General features: G+C 25.3%; 1 protein-coding gene across 3 annotated transcripts in view; it reads right to left on the bottom strand.

Moving 5' to 3' along the window:
* Positions 1–20,412, bottom strand: part of LOC132922224 (kinesin-like protein CG14535) — a 166,071-nt gene that overhangs the window by 105,995 nt on the left and 39,664 nt on the right. The gene's annotated exons all lie outside the window — the stretch shown is intronic.

The raw sequence follows: 20,412 nt of genomic DNA, 5'->3' as shown, positions 1-20,412 counted from the left end.
GCGAGTGAAGGCAAAACGAGTGCTAAAAACCAGCTAAATTTCAACACCATATTCATATATTTTATTAATGTTTTAAATCTTAATAATTTATAATAGCGGAAAACGTCTTTAACTAGACTCAATTTAAGAAAGTTATGGGTTCCTACATAATATACATACATAATTTAATTTTTTTACTGATCATAGAGCTTTCTATAAAATATAATTAATTAAAAAATAAAAACGGTTGTTAAATCATAGTCATAGATTCGATTATACATCATCTACTTATTTAATATAATTAAATAATATGTTTAACTATAATATATAATTTTATGAATAATTCTATCAATTGTGTTTAAAATATTGGTTAAGTTTAGAATATTATAAGGAAGTTTTATAATGTTTTCCTTTAAAGTATTACAAGTAATTTAGAAAGTTTATTAAAAATATAAAATAGCTATGTTTAAAGAAATTATTACACTTCGAGTATTTTATTTAAATATCTAATATTAATTACCTTACATATAATTACTTTGGTTTATTTAAACAAACATGAATTATTTAATATTACTTAAGCTTCTTACTCAAAATTTCAGTTTATTTACGTAGCTCAACTTAAATACTTCAAGCATAATATTACTACGTAATTATTTATTTAAAATTTCAGTTAACATTAACAAAAAAAGCTTATTGAATACTAAATATTTAAGTGCCTACCTATTACTTAAAATGTATAACATTCAACATGCTTTTTTTAATTTTGAATACAATAATATCAATAATGTAAATTCTCTTTTACATTGTAATTTTATAAACTTCGTTATTGTATAAATTTTAAAAAGAAAAAAAGAAAAATAACACTACTACTCGTATGTTGGTAAAACGTCAAATTCTCGTTTACAAAGATCCTTTAAAACGACGAAGCCCCTTTTAAAGTCTAAAGTGCTCGGAATAACCGGAAACCCGATTCTAATTTGGAATTCTTAAGAGATTAGTACGGCTCGAGTCCGTTGAATAAATGAGACGGAAAACAAAACTCGTTGCGCCCGGGACGTATACATTCCTGCTCGATTAATTTGACAGCGCTTGGAGTCGTCGTCGAAACGACATCCCCGTTACAGGTGGTTTCATCTTTTTTTATATACTGAGCAAGTATAACAACTTACCCCTTTCTCAGAAAATAACATTTTCATACTAAAATTAGTGATAATCAAAATTGTAATGATATTTTTTAATTAATTTTTACGTTGATCACTTAAATTTTTTCATTTTTTTTTTCATTCATCTTTCATTTTATATTTTAAATAGTTTAAAATATGTTTTAATTATTGTTATTTACATAATTACATTTCCACTATAGAGGCATAAGATTTCACAGTAATTCTATCTTAATACTCCAAGTTTTCTTCATTATTTAACTTTCAAAACCATATCCTGTACAAGTAACGACTTCAGTCTCATAATACTACTAAACATTTAATGTTTAATGTGACATATAATTGAATGACAGTAATAGATAATTTTGTATCACAGGTACATAACTATACAGTAATTTTAATATTAAACTCAAACAAAAACAATCACATTTACCGTGTTTGTTGAAAGTTTCAGTAGCCCTTCGGATATAAATCATAAGGGTGAGTTGAAGTTGGTCTCTATACATACGACCCGGGAAATCCGTTCTAATGTCTATTATAAAGGGCCAAAATGCAAATTCAACATCGACTACTACCGCGAGTTATAGGCTTTGACTATAATGTTCCCTCCTCTCTACGACTCGAGGCACGTCGTCGTATAACAATTAAGTGAATCCCCCGCGATGCTACATCGTATAGAAGCGCCGTATTCGGTAGATGATAATGTCAACAACGTTCGTTCCTCCAACTGGGATTTCTCTTTTGAACGTAATTAACACTACAAGCATCTTAAGTCAAAAATATATTTATATTATACAGGTATAGTGATGGGTTCTTATAAAGAGTAATCAATTTGAATTCTACGAGTATAACCTTATATTCAGTCATCAGGGATATTTTTTAATTTATGCTTTGACATTACACTATAAGGTTTGGGTCATTAAATTTATTGTGTATTTTTTATTTACATCTTTATAAGACTAAGAAACAATATATAGGTAACAAAACTAAATGTATATTACCACGTATGTATAAGTACCGCGAAAATACATCAAATTATCAGTTTTCTGATTTATATGTAGGAATTACCTACTATAAATTATACAATTACACCATTACAAAACTATATACCCCATGCATTTGTCAGGTCACTTTACGCATAATTGTATACATTAATTATTTCTGTACATTACTCCGTAAAACATGTACCCATTTGCTATTATAAATCAAAAAATATCAAAAAAAGGTCTTCTATAAAAGGGCTATATAATTGTATAATATACCATCGATTTACGAGATTTAATTTAGTCACATGATAAACGGTAGTACGTCAGGTGCACATTTTTGGTAAGGGAAAGTGCACATGTTTTTCTGTTATAATAATACACGTTAATTTGATCGAGACAATGTGATTAACGACGCTTTTGCAGTTGTCAGCGGCACACGCGACATGTTCTGACAAATGATGTAACTTTTGTAATCATGTATAACTGGAAGAGAGAAAGAGGAAAATATGACCTAAGTGTCCAGTGAAATTCTGTTTCTTGTTTTCAACCATATATCTAAGCCCCTCCGAGAATTGAGCATTTCCTCTTTTATCCTAAAAAAAAAAGTTCAAAAGTTTGAAGGGTTTCTCGATAATAACAGAATCCCTAACGAGACACTACTAAACACTAATAAGGATTCTGTAAAATGTTCCACAGCAGACTTTTCAACAGTATATGATTTCATTTTGTAATATATTTTAGTCAGTGTTTTTATGAATAAATACCTTCAAAAAAATTGATTTAAAATACATTGCAATCTAAACTATAATTTGTATTATTAGCAATATTATTATCTTGTCCATATTAAAACTATGGATGTAAATTATTATGTATTAAACTAGTATCTATTGATTTATTAGTAATATAAATATGTCTCGTAAAGTTATAAATATTTATTATATAGTTAAGCATATTACAATTAACAAACAATTTCTTAATAATGATAAAACTATAACGTTTCTACGGTAACGACTAACGAGGTATGAAGTATTTAAATGTCAAAAATATAAGAACAAAAACTGTAGTTATACATTTTATAGATATTTATAAACGGCTAACATATCCTAAGTTTATAAGTAAAAAAGTTAATACATTTTGTAAATAAAAAAATATGGAATTTCATGATCCATAAAATTCTTATATTTTTGAGAGTTTTAGTGTGAAAATTTGAGTAATCTAAGCCACACTAAAATTCAACATCGTCATTAAAATATTATGTACAACATATTTTACGTATGTATATACTAAGTACTTAAGAAAATTTCCCACGGGATGTATTTTAACCATTGTTACTATTTTATTACTAAAAACCCAACAAGGTTTTTATTTCAGTAATATAATTTTTTTTTCAAATTACGTAAAAACTTTGAACGACTTTTGTTTATTATATTTATTTATTGTGCAATCAAATGACACATAATATTAAAACGAAACACTACAAGTAATTTGTATAAAAATAAAGAAAATTATTGCTAAAAAATATAATAATGGTATAAGAAACAAACATGTATCAACTTTTATAAAATATACTAGTAAATTTGATCGAATTATTAGTTTCATAATTAGTATACGAAACTAAATTAAAACACATCAAGTAAAAAAAAAAATATGATTTGTAGTAAAAACGAGATACTTAATGAATTAAGTCCATATCTTCCAAAATAGAGTAAAAATAACAATACATAATTTCATTGTTGTTAGTTAAATTTTGAAATTGTTAATACCTTTTTACTGTGTCCAATTAAATATTACAAACAAAATGTAAATTGTAAATATATTTTATTTTTTTATTTAAGCAAACAATTATTCGCTTTTCACAATGATTTGCTAACAAACCAACCGTTAAAATTTTTTTGACTTTACAGAGAAGTCGTTTTTGGAACTGATTTCGGATTCCGGATGTGCAGTATAGCTGATCGAAAAATAAATCTTCATTGCTTACTAATAAAATCGGGTCATTTATTACCAACAGTTTTTTCATACATATATAAAAGGTATCTTTCAGGTAAGTATACACGTGTTTATATACGTTTTGCCGCTCAGTAATCCCGTCCGAATCGAATATCTTTATCGACGACGGTGGTCAAGCGCAAGGAATATCAAACGGGCCATTGCTAAGGGGAATACTGATGGACCGAGATTTCCGCAAAGAAAATCGTAAAACCAAAACAATAGAAAAAACCCAAATAAAAGGATAGTGGTTCATTGGTATATTACTTGACACATCAAAACCATGCAATAGCGGATTTTTATCGCGTTGTAAAGGAAATACAAACTGTTTTACAAAAAGGTTTTTGGAATATACTATGAAGGTACGCTTTCTAATTTATTGAAACCAGCGTATGCCATTATTAAAGTTTTTCCAAAAAAAGACTGTATTTAAAACAAGTTTGATTTTTAACATTAATAGAATTGATGAAAACATTTTTTGAAGATTAATAAAATACTCAATTTAAAAATTAAACGTTAATAAATGTCACTATATTAAATACATAATATATTATTCACAAGTACATTTTATATTAAATAAAAATATCTAACAAAAGATAAATTTAAAAATAAACTATTCATATAAGGTATATGAAAGCAAGAAGAAAATTGTTTTTAAAAATTTAACTCTTACAAGTTTATAAATGTATTTTAAAAGTAAATGATAATGTTTTCATACATAAATACGAGTATATTTTTAAGAAAAATAAGTCATACACTAACCTAACGGCCACCAATGTAACTATACTTAGTAGCAACTGAGTACAATACTTTATAGTATTACTTATTCAGTGATACCGCTTAATAAAAATTATTACCTACTTTGATGATTATATAAAAAATATTTGGCAATACTTTTAAACAAATTAATTAATATAAAATAATGGAAGCTTAATACTTTTTTCCTCAAAATAATAAAAATGCGCAACGCGTTGTACAAATAATAAATCAAGAGTGTGATTATCACTTACTTTCATTGTGTATATCAATTATCTTCCTCTATCACTAAAAAAAAAAAGTTTGGAGATCGTTGATCTAAATATTAAACAATAGGTAATATAAATTATATTATATAATATATGAGTTTCTTCAATTTTAATTCTTATTTGTAAATGGTTTGTTTATATTATTTAAAGAAAAAATAAAATATTTAAGATACTTATTACAATACAATGATAAAAATTATTGTAACAAAACTGTAATATAATTTTAAATCAATTGCACTATTATTATTAACACTAGCTACAACCTATTGTAACGTATGGTCACCAAGATTACATGTATAATGGACAATTGTGTTTTCGATAGTGTGCACTACTATTCATGTGTTCGTGTTATAGGTATTCACTTTTTCGATATAATGGATAGTGCTATAATAATGTAAGTCAACGAAGTTAGCCACCCAAACTTATATTTATTTATTTATTCAATTTTTTTCGACAATAAAATAATATTATTATGTTATATTTTGTAAGTAAAATTCCATTACTTTTTAGTTTTTATTCTTTAATATTAACATTATATTGTGACAGTAAAAATGTTATAGAAGAATAAATTGATCGTTTTACTTAATAACTAAATATTAATGATAGTAAATAAAATTCTCTAAATTATAATACTAGATTACCAGAACAATTATATTTTAATCACATCCAAAATTGCTTATAGCATTGCAATATTTTATGGAGTATCGCGATTATACACATAAATAAGAAATAGTACATTATGTTTATGTACATTATACATTTCTGAGAACATTAAAATGTCACTTTAATCGTCGTAGACAGACTTGGGTCAGAATAAAACTAGTGATATTGCACAAGGTTTAAATACAATTTTAATAAAATATCACTCTCGACATGCAACATAAAAATGTCTGTTTGTGTAACTAAGAGACCATAATTTACTTAAAAAAAAAATCTAGGTCAAAATACCATTTGACCATTTTCGTGTATTAAACTATACTGATTAATTTAAATAGGTTTTATTAATTTAATGAAACCTTAATTAAACTTTATATAAATTAAAACTAACGACAAATAATTTTTAGGAAAAAATTAATAACTGATTAAATAACAGAAAAAAAATATTAGTAATAACTCACGGAAGCCGTTTTATATGACAAGAGTTTCACCTGCATTGCGTACGCATAAAAGGGACTTTTAACGACCTAATGGTAGAGTGGGATTTGAGAGGTGAAGAGACGTTAGTGTTGAAATTCGAACGACGTATTTCCGATCGCCAGGGGCGACCATAGTACCATTGTTATTGTTCTCTGTGCAAAATCCCCCCTTTCTTTTCTGCAATGACATTCCCCTTTAGTAAACTATATATACTCTCCATAACGTCCCCAGCTTTTTTTAAAAATATGTATTTCATTCGAATAACGTTGATCAAGATCGCAATTGTATAAAATTTATAACATTGCATATAATAGCTGTAGGTCATATAGTTGTCTAAAGACAAACCCTAAACGTGCCATTAAAACGTGCAATATAATATCCCAGTTTTTTTACGTGCATTTAACGGGTTTTGCTTCTATTTAAACGGCAAATCAATTGTTTTTTTTCCACCTTTTGTACCATTTTGAATTTAAAATTATTATTGATATATTTGAAAAAAAGTTATAACGTAGATAAAGAATGCGTAACTAAATAATATAAACTGTTAAAAGAAAATCGTACTGGTATGTGTTGTCTTCATCTTGCTAACGCATAACATACTAAAAATCAGTTCCAATTTTGTGTTATTAACTTAAATGTTAATGAGTTAAAGTGAATTGACCAACTATCAAACTCAAAGTTAAGAACCTAATCTGTGTTCTCTCGTTGATTTTTTACGATACCTTAGTTTTAAAGTGAATTAAAATCATTTTTAAATATTTATATTTTACACACTCAATATAACTCACTTAAAAAGTAAAATACCTCCAAGGATCGAACATAAATAATGTTCTTACCTTTAGCTTAATAATAGGTCAATCTAAAATAATATCATACAAATTTCAAAAATATTATAAAATAATAATTTCCAAGGCCATTGTTATTTATGGATTCATAATTATCAATGTAATTCATATTTTAAGTATATTTAAAAGATTATAGTAGATGAACACTAAACAGTTAAGTTATTGGTACCTATATATATTATATATGTGTACAAATTCAAATGCTTATAAATATATAATATTGTATTATCATCTTGAATAAATTAAAACTATGTTTCGACAACGATATCGTATCCAAAATCAGTACCTATCTATGTGTATATTTGTTGGAAACTTCAGGGTCATAAAGTGCAACCGTGCAATCTGTGGAGTAGATAAAATCGGAATTGTGACGAAGTCCGCTTGGAAATGAAATGGCAGATTTAGGCAAATCCAAAGGAAATAAAAATAAAAGAGGTGAAGTAAAAGACTTTGGATAAGAAACAGCATTAAGCAAAATTCGAGTTTTATGAGGTAGCCATCGGCTATTACGACCCTTGGGGCTGCCGGGTCTAAATCGGCGGAAAATCGGATGGAAATGATTCTTAGGCTACTGTTTTTTTTTTGTTCTCTCTCTCACTTTCTGTCTAAAGTGGGGAAGGAATTCTGTGTTTTTGGCAATGGTAAAAGGGGGAGTTGCAACTTTATTTTCTTATATCGATGCAGTCAACAGATGCCGGCGTAATACAGACGACGTAAATGCTGCGGATCTTTTAGTGAGTTTTACGATGGTAAAAAGAAAAAATATCTGATTTTATGATGGTCAACTGTTACTGGATTCTTTTGTCTCAAGAGGGTATTTTTGCAATGTTTGGACGTTTTCCTCGAGAAAATATTGAAATTGATTAAGTTAAAATTCAATTTTTACAGACACAAAATACCAGACTGAAATAAATATATTAATATATTAATAATATAATATAAATTAAAATGAAGCTTAAAATAAATTAATAAAAGTAATACTCTAATTATTGGTTTTAAACAAAAATATGATCTACAAATAAAATTAAAATCTTTAATAAATATATTACATTCTAAAGTATCAGTATTAAAATAACTAATAAAAAAGTGGTCATATTATGATATTTAATTTTTAATTAGTAGGATGATTTAAGGGGTTCTGAATCTCTACCCTTTTAAATTTACAATACGAAAATCCAATTTTCCTCTAAAACAACACACGTTTTTTATGTTTACCTCTCAAACTTGTACCATATAGGTAACCCGCAACATACATACACCTAACTAATAAACTGAATTATTATTTCTGCTAGCTTCTTATGGTTAATAGACAATAGTAAGACTATTAAATAAATTATGATGAAATTCTATATTTAAAAATATGTATATTATTTAAATAACTTCAAACATTTTATTAATTACTCCATTAATAAATCATTGTAATCCGTAAAAAACAAATCTGGCCAAAGTTAGATTAACCTTTTTTCTACTGTTAACTGTTAAAAAACATATTAATTTCAAATATTCTACCTTTATAGAAACTAATTATGAAACTTGTAGGGCTGTTTCTATATTCGAAAATGTAATAAATAAATTATGCGTGAATAAACAATTTAAAAAAAAATCTAATACCTTCTTTGCAATCTATCATTAGAATTATATATTCATACGAAGTAACTATAAGCTTTTAGAGAAAAACGACATAATATTCAATATTGACAAATAAATTAATAACTATTACAGGTTCTAATATTTTAAAAGTTGCAGTAGTTTCAGAATTACTGTGTTTTTAAAGTAATAATATACATAATTACTATACATTGGTTACCTAGATTTAATTAATTAATACAATTATCAGATAAGAAACTGAAATAAACTTAAAATAGGTATTTAATACCTATACGTAAATTATGTAATCATACATACCTATTATGTATTATTAGATAATGCATGTGCAAGAAGCGAGTATTCTTATAAATTTATATACAATTTTTATTTCTAGTTATAAATAACGTAATACAATATACGTTATATTATATACACTTTTACCAAAAAACTTTACTTCAGTTCTTTATAAAGAAAGTATACCAGACATTTTAATCAATAATTAATCACGTTGCATGAGTCAAATAATAATTTTTATGATATTTAAATAAGTAAAAATAAAATTTAACGTTATTTATATTTTTTTCATAACTCAACTGAATATTTTAGACTTAAGAAGATGATAATTATACAAATCTAATTATTAATAATTAATAAGTATTCAAAATTTACAAAAATTATTATATTATAATGATTTAGTACTAAAAACTCATATACAACTTTATAATTTAATGGATTGTAAATTAAATGTTGTTTTCGTATATATTTTAAAATATTAAACAAAATTGATAGTATAGTTTACTATAATTATTATTTTCATATTATTTCGAATTATATAACATCATTTTTATTACTTTATTACTCGTACTCTATTGACTTTTAAATTTTGTTTAATATTCATCTTGTATGGACAAAATGTATAAGCAAACAAATTTTCAAACACAAATATCTAATCAAATATTAAAATTTTATTTTGTATATTTTGTTAAATATCTATTCAAATATTAAAACTTTCCAAATACTACTTGGCATATTTTTACTATTTCATAAGTGTACTCACAAAATACATTTTTATAAATTCTTATTTTATATTTATTGATGCATTACGATTAACTATCTATAATTGAAACTAATAACAAATATACAATAACTAATTAAATACAAATATTTCAAAATTGAATAATTGAATCTGAGAAAATCAATGTAAAAAATAAGACTAACAAATTGTATTAAAGATCAATTATAAAGAGAAAATTTAAATTGAAAATAAAAGAAAATGCTTAAAAAAATGCATAAATGTTAGAGATATGAAGATAATATATTGTATTATACTCAGTGAGAAAAACATGCACGACACCATTTGTCCCGAACAGAATGAAAAAAGAGAGATTCTATAAAGAAAGAAACTGAAAAAGGAATAAGGCTATTTTTCGCACAGAGCCACAAGGGGAAAACGGCGTACGTCGACGTCATAAATAAGATGCCCGCGGGGGCTCGTGATGAAAATAATAATAATAATAATAACAACATGTTCTCTGCCGACACATATCCCTCTCCGATTTTGATTCCGTGGCCGCACCACACGCGCGTTATACCCATGCAGGTTATACTGACAAGATATGAAAAGCACGGTAGTTGTGGCAATGTCACGCGATATAATACGCATACACTTGGAAATCTTCCCCTTAGCGCCGTGGGAATTGAAGACAGAACCCCCAACCCTAATATTGGACGATATTGTTGTACCAGTGACAATTTCCACACGTGCATTTTACATTCTACAGTATTATAAAACACGGATGATCATCACGCGTTCGATAACGCTACATATATATATATATTAAATATTATACACAAACCACAAGGGTGATCCATTCAAGTGTCTAAAGTCATTACTTCTAAAAGTGTAAACTTGTTTTTTAAATATTATTGCAAATAAACATTTTTAAGCAAAATTGTATGAGTATATAATATAACTTACAATTTTTATCGTTATCGTTATTTCGATACACGAAAATCGAATTTTGAACGATTGGATAATTAATTGTATCTAATAATAAGTATTTAAAGTTTGAATGAGTGTAGCAGTGGATCACTTTACGGAGTACTCTAGTCTCCAGTGTACTTATAACCCAAATCTAAACTTTAAATATCTAGTAATAAATTAAAATCAATTAATTGCTAATTCAAAATTCGTTTCTTATACATCAAAGTAATCAGAAAAATATTCGGCTTTGGAATATGAAATTAAAAATGATGTTGTTATTCGAAAAAGTAAAAACTTGAAAAAATAATAACATAATAACGACCAAATGTTAGCATACTATTGTTTAATATAATTTTATTTTGCAATGACATCAAATTATTTTAGCAAAAATATTTTTAAAAAAGTTAAAATTTTTGAAAATAATAAGTGTTAAATTGATCAACTTCAATTATTATTCTATACTTGATACTACATGTATATATTAGAATAATAATATAAATAACTGGTAAAAAGAGAGGTTATTCTATCATTAAATGTAAAAACTAAATTTCCTTTTATTTTTGTTTGCGAGTTAAATATGGTAAAGATAGAGTGAATTTACCTAAGCACATAATATTGGGAGAAAACCGTGTTTTCCTGATCAACACTCGTGACATTTTCGTTTAGTGAATTTTGTGAACAAAAGCCCTTGAACGTAACAGCACGTGCACTCAAATCCCACAGAAACTACTAGTACCTATACCAGCCACTGTATAAACGCGTTAGACGTGTGTTGTATACTCGGTTCCAATTCAATATGAGTGTATATAAACAAACAAAATTCAAAATTTTAAACGATACATTTTTACTTTTTTTGAATTGTACGTTAATATTAAATATATTTTGAAGTTTTTTTTCGTCAATAAAATTGAAAATGTATTTTTTCGTATTAAAAAAATAATAATACTAATTCACAATATTTTAGTTACTGAAAAATAAAAATAAATTTAAACTTTACTTCATTTACCTACTATAATTAAATGCATGTTTAATAAAAGATTTATTATGATATAAATTACACTAAAAAAAAATTATATAAATTAATATACAATTTTAAAATGTTCAAACATATATTTTTTAAGATAAGAATATTATAATGATAATTTAATTTTAAATTGTTTTCTAAACATTACACATGAGAATAAAGTAACGATACATAGATGTAACCACAGTTTGATATTTAAACAGCTATTTACATATTTCAAGTGCAAATATACATACTAACATTCTCCCAATCGATATTTAACTTAGTCACTATAAATATCTAATAAGATATATAAAAAGTACATTATTAACCTAAGAAGATATCTGATTTATCACACCAAAACAAAGAAAGTTAAAGTATCCATAATCATGAAAAAGTTTACCCCTACCTACTCTATAAAACTTTTGGTAGTATAATAAGTAGTATATATTTAAAACTTTCTAGTTACTGCCGTGAAATTACTGAAACTTTAAAGAATAAATAAAAATAAATGCACCAATAATAATTTATTTATTTGCTGAAATTTATTAGTATTTAGATTTATTATAAATAATGTATACTGTATATTATTTCAAACCCCTTATAATTATTGAACATAGTTAAAAATAAAAACCAAGTTCGATTTCTTGTATAGTAGGTGTCAAATTTACCTCGTTACTATAATATACTTATATCATGTTAAATTTGAATTTCATGAACTAATTATGTGTATGAAAATTATTCTAGGCAGAGACTGTCTGTCAAACCATCATATTTTTAATTTATGTATACCTATTTGTAATACGCGGTAGGTTGTATTAATATATTTTGAAAATATCATTATTTATAGTTTATAATAATATACATAACATTGAAAAGTTTTAAGTCCCTGCAAAAAAATTGAAATTAATAAAAATATAATAAAATTTGTCAAAAATTGGTGTTGCGTAAATACTCCCATTTATGCAGATTATTTTGAAAAATGTAAGATATTTTTTATTTATGATCTCGAAATTCCAAATAGATCCCATTTTCTACCTCTATATTGAAAATTTAAATTTTTTATGTTCAAAAAGGTGATGACAAACTAAAAAAAACGCATATCGTTATAAAACTAATAATAGGTATTCTCAATTCCGCCAGAAACTAAAATAAGAAATAAATAAAAATAATCATTTATTTTTATATAAATTGATATAAATCAATTGAAATATTTGAATCATTGACGTATTACAATAATAATAAAATGTATGCATATCTTATCTAATAATTATTACACCATTTAAATTTGAAGAACAATATTAAGTATGAGAAAAGAGTGAATACCTATAAAACCTGATTAATTGATAAATAATGTTTAGGTTAATAAGAAAAACCGTTTTATTATTTGGTATATATCATTTATTTAAATTACAATACTGAATGTATTAATTATATAATGCCAGTATCTAGGAAGTCTCTTTTTGGAAACCCCTTACAGAAAATTTTAATTAAAAACAATACAATTGTTGGTTCCTATTCCCAGACAAGAAAGCATAGCCGGGCATAATTTAACATTGATACAAATGTTTTTATTTATTACTTCCTACGTAAAACTCTAATAATACAGTAAGCGTCGTTTATTTTATATTTTATTTTGATTACAACTCTCTAAGTTTAGCTCATTTTAAAACATTGAATTAATTCAAAATATATAACCAACTATTATACATATTTAATTTTGATTAACTATAATATATATTACAATATTACTTCAAATCAATTTCATTTTAGAAAACCTAGACATTTTTTCAATATTTATGAAGAAGTAATCTAACAATTTTCTAAAAACCATACGGTTGAAAAACTTAATACCAGTTATACTGATAAAAAAAAAAATCTGGTATTATTATTTTTTTCTATCTAAAAGTATCTTTTGACCCAAACAGACTTCGATATATTGTATAACATTATTTAATATATTCAGCTCACGCATTATCATACATGTATTCGAGTCATATATAGTAATATATATATTATATAACTTGTACATTTACTTATTTAGATACTTAATATATAACACAAAAAAATCTTCAAATTTGGAATTCACGAAATATAAGTATTATATAATATAAATTACAGAATATAATACATTTATGATTATAATAAAAAATAAAATTTTCTAAACACCTAGTTGTTTAAAATCGTAAATTATAACTCATATATATGATAAATTATGTACATAACAATAAACAATTTAATAGGTAATTCATTTTTATAAAAATAAATATATTGTAAAATAAAACATTCAGACGAATTATTTGATAATATAATAAATAATTGTAGTGCAATCATCATGAAATTATTTTATTTTCAACACGCTGTATAATATACTATAACAAGAATTTGTTTTTTTTTTTACTTACATATGAAAAATTATTTCTAGATAAATGCATTTAATATTCATATTATTACTTTGCTATTTTTGTGTACCTATATATTATTTTATTATATAAAAACTAAACCATTAACACTACTCGTAGTAGCTATATTGTGATTTGATTATTTATCAAACAATAACTCACGATTCATGAAGTCTACAGTTGACCAGTAGCTTACTAGCTGAATATATTAAATTATTAATATTTAACACCACATCACGATTATTATACGCGTTTCACGCCCACGCGCATTGTCATTAAATTATATTTAAGTTTTTATCTATTCAAACAATCGTCACCATAATACGCATATAAACAGATCATGAGTAACCCATAAACAGACGTAATGTATGAATAAACAATGGGGCATACGTATCACTAAACTGAAAGTGTTCATTGTCCAACCTGTTCGGTTAACAGTGTTTATACTAAGGACACATGTGAGTACATCCACGGCGGTAATATCATTGACAATTTCGCATGAAAAACAGTTACCATTAAGAATTCATAGTTGGTTGATGAGCTGGTAAGAATCTCTAAAATATATGATATTAGAGTACCATTTTCGTTTTCTCTCACTAACCTACGCGTAACAGAAAATTTGCGTTCTGCAGAACCAACCTTGGCCACCTTGGGTTGTTAGTTTTGATATTAAAGAGTAAATGAACTTGTTATGAAAACCAAAGTTAAGAATATTAACGGTTCTTATGATGGCTTTCGTACAACAATGCAATTTTAAATCATGATAAGAGCATTTTTAAATTTTAACAACTCGCATAAGTACTTATAACTTCCATTAAAATTTAAATATCGTAAAAAGGTCCAATGTAAGTATCAGATTATGTTATTATTTTAAGTTTGACAATAAGTCAATTCATTCTAATTCTGAAGTTTGCAAAACACATTTAGTTCTTCTGGACACAAATATTTTATGTTGCACATAGATAAGAGAAAGGGAAAACGAATAATTTACCAACACTATCCCAACAGTATACATAAAAAAAATAATATTAATACAGTAATACATTTTTAAATTCTTAAAATTCTTAAAAAGTAATTAATATTTATAGGTGTATATAATATATGTATTATTCTACTATTTTACAATATGTCTTAAATTAATTTGTCAAGATTTTTTCTTAGTACACTTTTGATTAAATATACAACCAAGTTAGTATAATAAATAAGCAAACATAGGTGTGCAAATACATTAAATACTTAGCATAAGTATATATTAAATTAAATTCACTATTCTTTTAATAGATCCTTTATAGTAAACAAACTTTAATTTCAAGTAAAACAAAGAATTTTCTAAGATTATTTTAGATTTTTTCGTCAACATTTAATACATTTTCTCTCAAAGTTTTCCCGTAGAATCTCATACTCGTACACCACTTGGCTGTGCTAACGAGCAAACTATGTCAGATAACACAAATGCTACACAGGATGACTCTAACGAGGAAAATATTGTTAGCAAGGAAGAATAATTTACTCGTAAACACCTAAGACAGCACACTGTCATTGCGGGAAGACTAGTTATTAATAAAATCAAATAAATAAAACCCAAGGTATTTATTTGAAGAATAATGCAAATTATAAAATTCCTAAAATACATTATCAATAAAGTTAAGTAAATAAACCATATTTTTCAAATCCAACCTTTTTTAATTATTTTATTAAAGCTTTTGTTTAATCACTCTAATCTATTTTTCTATGTATAATAAGATAGTTATAAAATTATAACTATAATTAATAAAATACTATTATAGAACTCTATTCTAGGTTGCTTAACAAAAAACAAACAAACAAAAACAATAATATAATGATAATTAACTTTTTCTTCTCCGACGTATATTTAGTTTTGGTTTATTTTATTTTTTTTAATTACAACATCTGCAATGAAATTATTTTCGTATTTTACACAAGTTTTTCATGAAAAAAATATCCCCTCATGTTTTTCTTATTCATTTCTTGTAAGCCTTTTTCGTTTTCCCTGGTGGACAGTTTTGTTGTAAAACAGATTTGCGTATAAATTGCTTTTCCCAAGCTATCGCAGCACCTTTTGCGTAACAATAATAATTCTTATGAAACAAGTCTAATTGCTTACTCTGTTTTTTTTTTTTTTTAGAGAAAGGGGGGTCTGGGGTAAAGCCAAAAATAAAACCAGTAGGTACATATACAATTGTTCATCTAAAAAATACTTAATTTAGGTACTTCATTTAAAGTACCCACCCAAATATATACAAGAATTCCTCAAAAAATTCAAAATTGTAACAGCAACTATAATTTCTTTATTTAACCCAGTAATATCAGTACATATTAAAACAAAAACACGTTTGTTTATAGAAAAGCTTGTATGCAATTGTTATTATACCAATGAGTGTAGTACTGTTCTATATAAAAATAAATTATGGTAAATAAATATACCTTTATATACTTGAATATAATGATTTACTTCTTCAACTATAAAATTAATAAAACCATAGTTATAAAATATTTTTAAAATAATAATACATAATTTAAAGAATAACAACATGCTCAAAATAAACGAGGTATATCTACGAGTCTACGTATACCTACACAGCTACACATATACCCCTATTTTTAAGTGATAAGATAATGGATTTTATAAAACATAATAGAGTATTTACACAACATTCAGAATATTGAATGCACAAATTTAAATCATGTGTTGTTGTAAACTGGTGTGAATTCTATAAATTTGGAATCTTTTTTTGTAAAATAAAACATTTAAACTTAGTGAAGATTTTGTTTTTAGTTTTTAATTTTACTAAATAATATCTACATTGAAATAATTAAAGACATATTTTTATAATTATTGGGTGTTAAATTTATTCTTAAACAAAAAATAATTAAATTACGTTATTGACACAATGCATTTTTAAAAAAACATTTGATTTAATACTATTAAATCAAACTGTAATAGTTAATGTATAATATATATACAATACTTAAATAGCTAAATTATTCTTTTGAGGTACATAGTTGAGTGTATAAAAATGTTTTGTAGTAACCAGTTTTATGTAAACTTTAAAGGGAATTAATTTTTAAATATTTATAGAATACAAATTAGTTAACATTGTACTAATAGTATATTATGTATATTTTATAAGCCTACATAATATATATTTTATTTAAATAAAACTGGTTACCTTAAAACATTTATAAATTTTCAACTATGTACCTTATGCGTTTCAAAAGAATAATAAATTAAGCTATTTTAATTTAATGAACCTAAATGGAAAAATTTAGTTTGGATTCTTGCCAAAATTATTTAAATTGTTTAATCATACGATTCAAATAAAATCGTATAAAATAATGAAATAAACGATGTTAACCTATGGTTATATTCTACAGAAAATTATGTTTTATTTCAATTAACAAATATCTTAAGATCAGAATATTATTCCTGGGCGTTTACCTGTTGTCTACTCACAAGGGTCAGGCAATTGACATAAAACATGTACACGAGAGTAGAGTATATACTAACAATAAACTTCTCAAACCATCGTTAAAAACGTACTAATGGTGTATAAACAAGTATTAAAACCATTTGCTTCGTGTAATGTTTAAAACTAAGAAAAAAAACGATCAGATAAGAATAACCATAACTAAAATGTCTAACCTTAAAATCGTTGATAGGACTAAAATATGTAACTTAACTGCGGCGCGACAAAAGTAAATTAAAAATTGTAATTTATATCATTTATGAATCATAAAAGATTTAAATATTATACAAAATATACAATACTTATAAACAATAAAAAAAAGTGATACAATTTAGGTTAAAGCTTTAAGCTTTTAATTTGTAAATACCTCTATTTATAATTATAATGCTACATATTTTTATAACCTTCGAATTTATTTTAATTTCTTTGAGCTATAGGTATCATTATTGTATGTATTAGATTTTTAGTTTAATGCAACCGAACAATGATTGTAGTGCATATAATAATGGAAAGCCCTATATGTACAAACTTCCAGAAGTAATCTGCCAGATTGATGGCGGGAAATGATAAGTTGAATTCGTGGCAAACGAAGACTACTAACTTTAATGGCCTGATTGTTCTTATTTTGCTCTCTTTCCAGCCCATTGTTCACGCAGAGAATACGTCCATTCCAACCACCACACCCCCTTCGTCATTCTATGCTTATGGGGTTTAATGATTCTATTAACACAATATTATATATACTACTGCTCCAGTATAAAAAACGTTTAATATAGAAAACTCCTGTCTGTTGTCTGTGCATTGAATAAAGTAGCTGGTACATAATCCATTGATAATAGAAGATGGAAAGAAAAGAAACAAACAAATTTGAAAGTTTATAAGACGAAAATATAAGACAAAAGGTGTACATAACTAAATTTATGGTATTAAAATAAAACCATAATTTAAAAAAAAAATACATAAGCTGTACGTTATCTGATATATAAGTATATATATAATCATAATACTACTCAATAATTATTCATTTTAAGCATTTATGAAATTAGTATTTAAACAATTTATTGTTAATTAAATAAGTTAATAAATAATTACCTAAAATAGAAATAAGTACCAACCTATTTCAGAATAAGAAACATAAAAATAATTAATTCTGAAATAATTCTAATTATTTTTTCACGACATTAAAATTTTACAGTAAATTCGAAATCTGCAGGCGACTATTTCAATTTTAAAAAGAACAAAATTTTAATAAAAATATACTAGGGTAATAACGATATTTTGTTAATAAAATATATTCTAAATAGTAAATATCTTTTTTAGTGATATGATTTTAATATTAAGAAAGTCTGATTTCAACAATCCCTATTCCCTGATGCAAGTATCAACTGAAAACGAGCGTGCTCTGTGTATTATATATCCTGTATTGTTTCATATTTAAGCAATAACAATAAGTAATAACAATTTAGTTTTATGAAGCACAGATTTTTGAAAGTTCACTTGCACAAAATATGCTTGCAATAACGACAAAAAGGTCTTTTTTATTTCCATTACGATTTAATTCAATTTGAAAAGAAAACATGATGAAAAACTATCACGTTCGCTAATAAATAAAATTCTTAGCTGTTTATTTTACGAGTATATTTTCTAATAATACTGATTATTTAAATTTATTTTACCTTTAATAAGTACAAAATATGTGGATAATGTTGACTATTATTCAAATGTATATTTTTCTTTTATTTGCATTTTCAAAAAAAAAAAATCATTAAATTAACCTAACTTCAAATAGCTCTTTTAAATAATAAGCTGAATACTTACAATACTATTTTATATAGTATTTTAGATATGATGTATACGGTATACCTGTTGGTTTTAAAATGTAGAGTTAAAAAAATAATAAAATAAAATATCGAATGTGAAAAATGGAACGGGTCGTGTGTATTAAATGTCGCCGAAGTGTGCAAACGGTAGGGACGGCGATGGACGCGGAGAAAATCACGAAGAGCACGAGCCCGGTGGTGGATGGCGTGAGATTGTACGCTACGATATTATTACAATATATCACAAGCGGCGGCTGTGGATCCACGACTCTGGTGTTAGTGGCGGGGCTGGTGGTAGTACACTTAATTAATGATGGCTCGTGACCCGTTTGTAGTTTCGTTTTATTTCTTTTTTTCGGATTATGTGTTTGGTATATTATACGGTGACAATTTTTGTGTCACGTCGTCCAAGAGAGTCTTAACGTAATGATGACAATATACATCAAACATTTTACTAATTTAAAAGCACACAAACGTGAGCACAAAACATCACTGTTTTTATACACGGTCCTCCCAGTGTACCCCACCTATCACAACTCTCGTATTGTTATTTAATAGTTATATGTATATTACGTGATGCCAGATACATACATAATAGTGTTTAAATATTAATTATTCAGACGTTCAGTTATTTCAGATATTTGAAAATAAATCAAAAATAAACACACAATAGTGTTCACATTTTAATACAAATATAAAATCTATAATAATTATTTAATTACACTACATAAAATATAATAAATAATAATCATACTTTTATTTAAAAAATACATTCAATATAATATGCATAATAGATAAAACTTCAAATATTTCAACTATTTGATCAAATAAACATTTTATACTAACCATCATCGTATAACTGACTATGATGTTTAAAAATATTAGAAACAAACAAAACTGAACAAAAAATAAATAGGCTGTTTTTGTGCAATACTGTGGCCTGTAAGCAGTCAACTATTAAAATATTTTTCGTTTTTAAAATTCATCACATAGTAAATACCTACTTT

The sequence above is a fragment of the Rhopalosiphum padi genome, chromosome 1, assembly GCF_020882245.1.
Source record: "Rhopalosiphum padi isolate XX-2018 chromosome 1, ASM2088224v1, whole genome shotgun sequence".
Classification (NCBI taxonomy): domain Eukaryota; kingdom Metazoa; phylum Arthropoda; class Insecta; order Hemiptera; family Aphididae; genus Rhopalosiphum; species Rhopalosiphum padi.
Note: the sequence above shows the minus strand (reverse complement) of the source record. Positions and strands in the feature narration are given on the sequence as shown.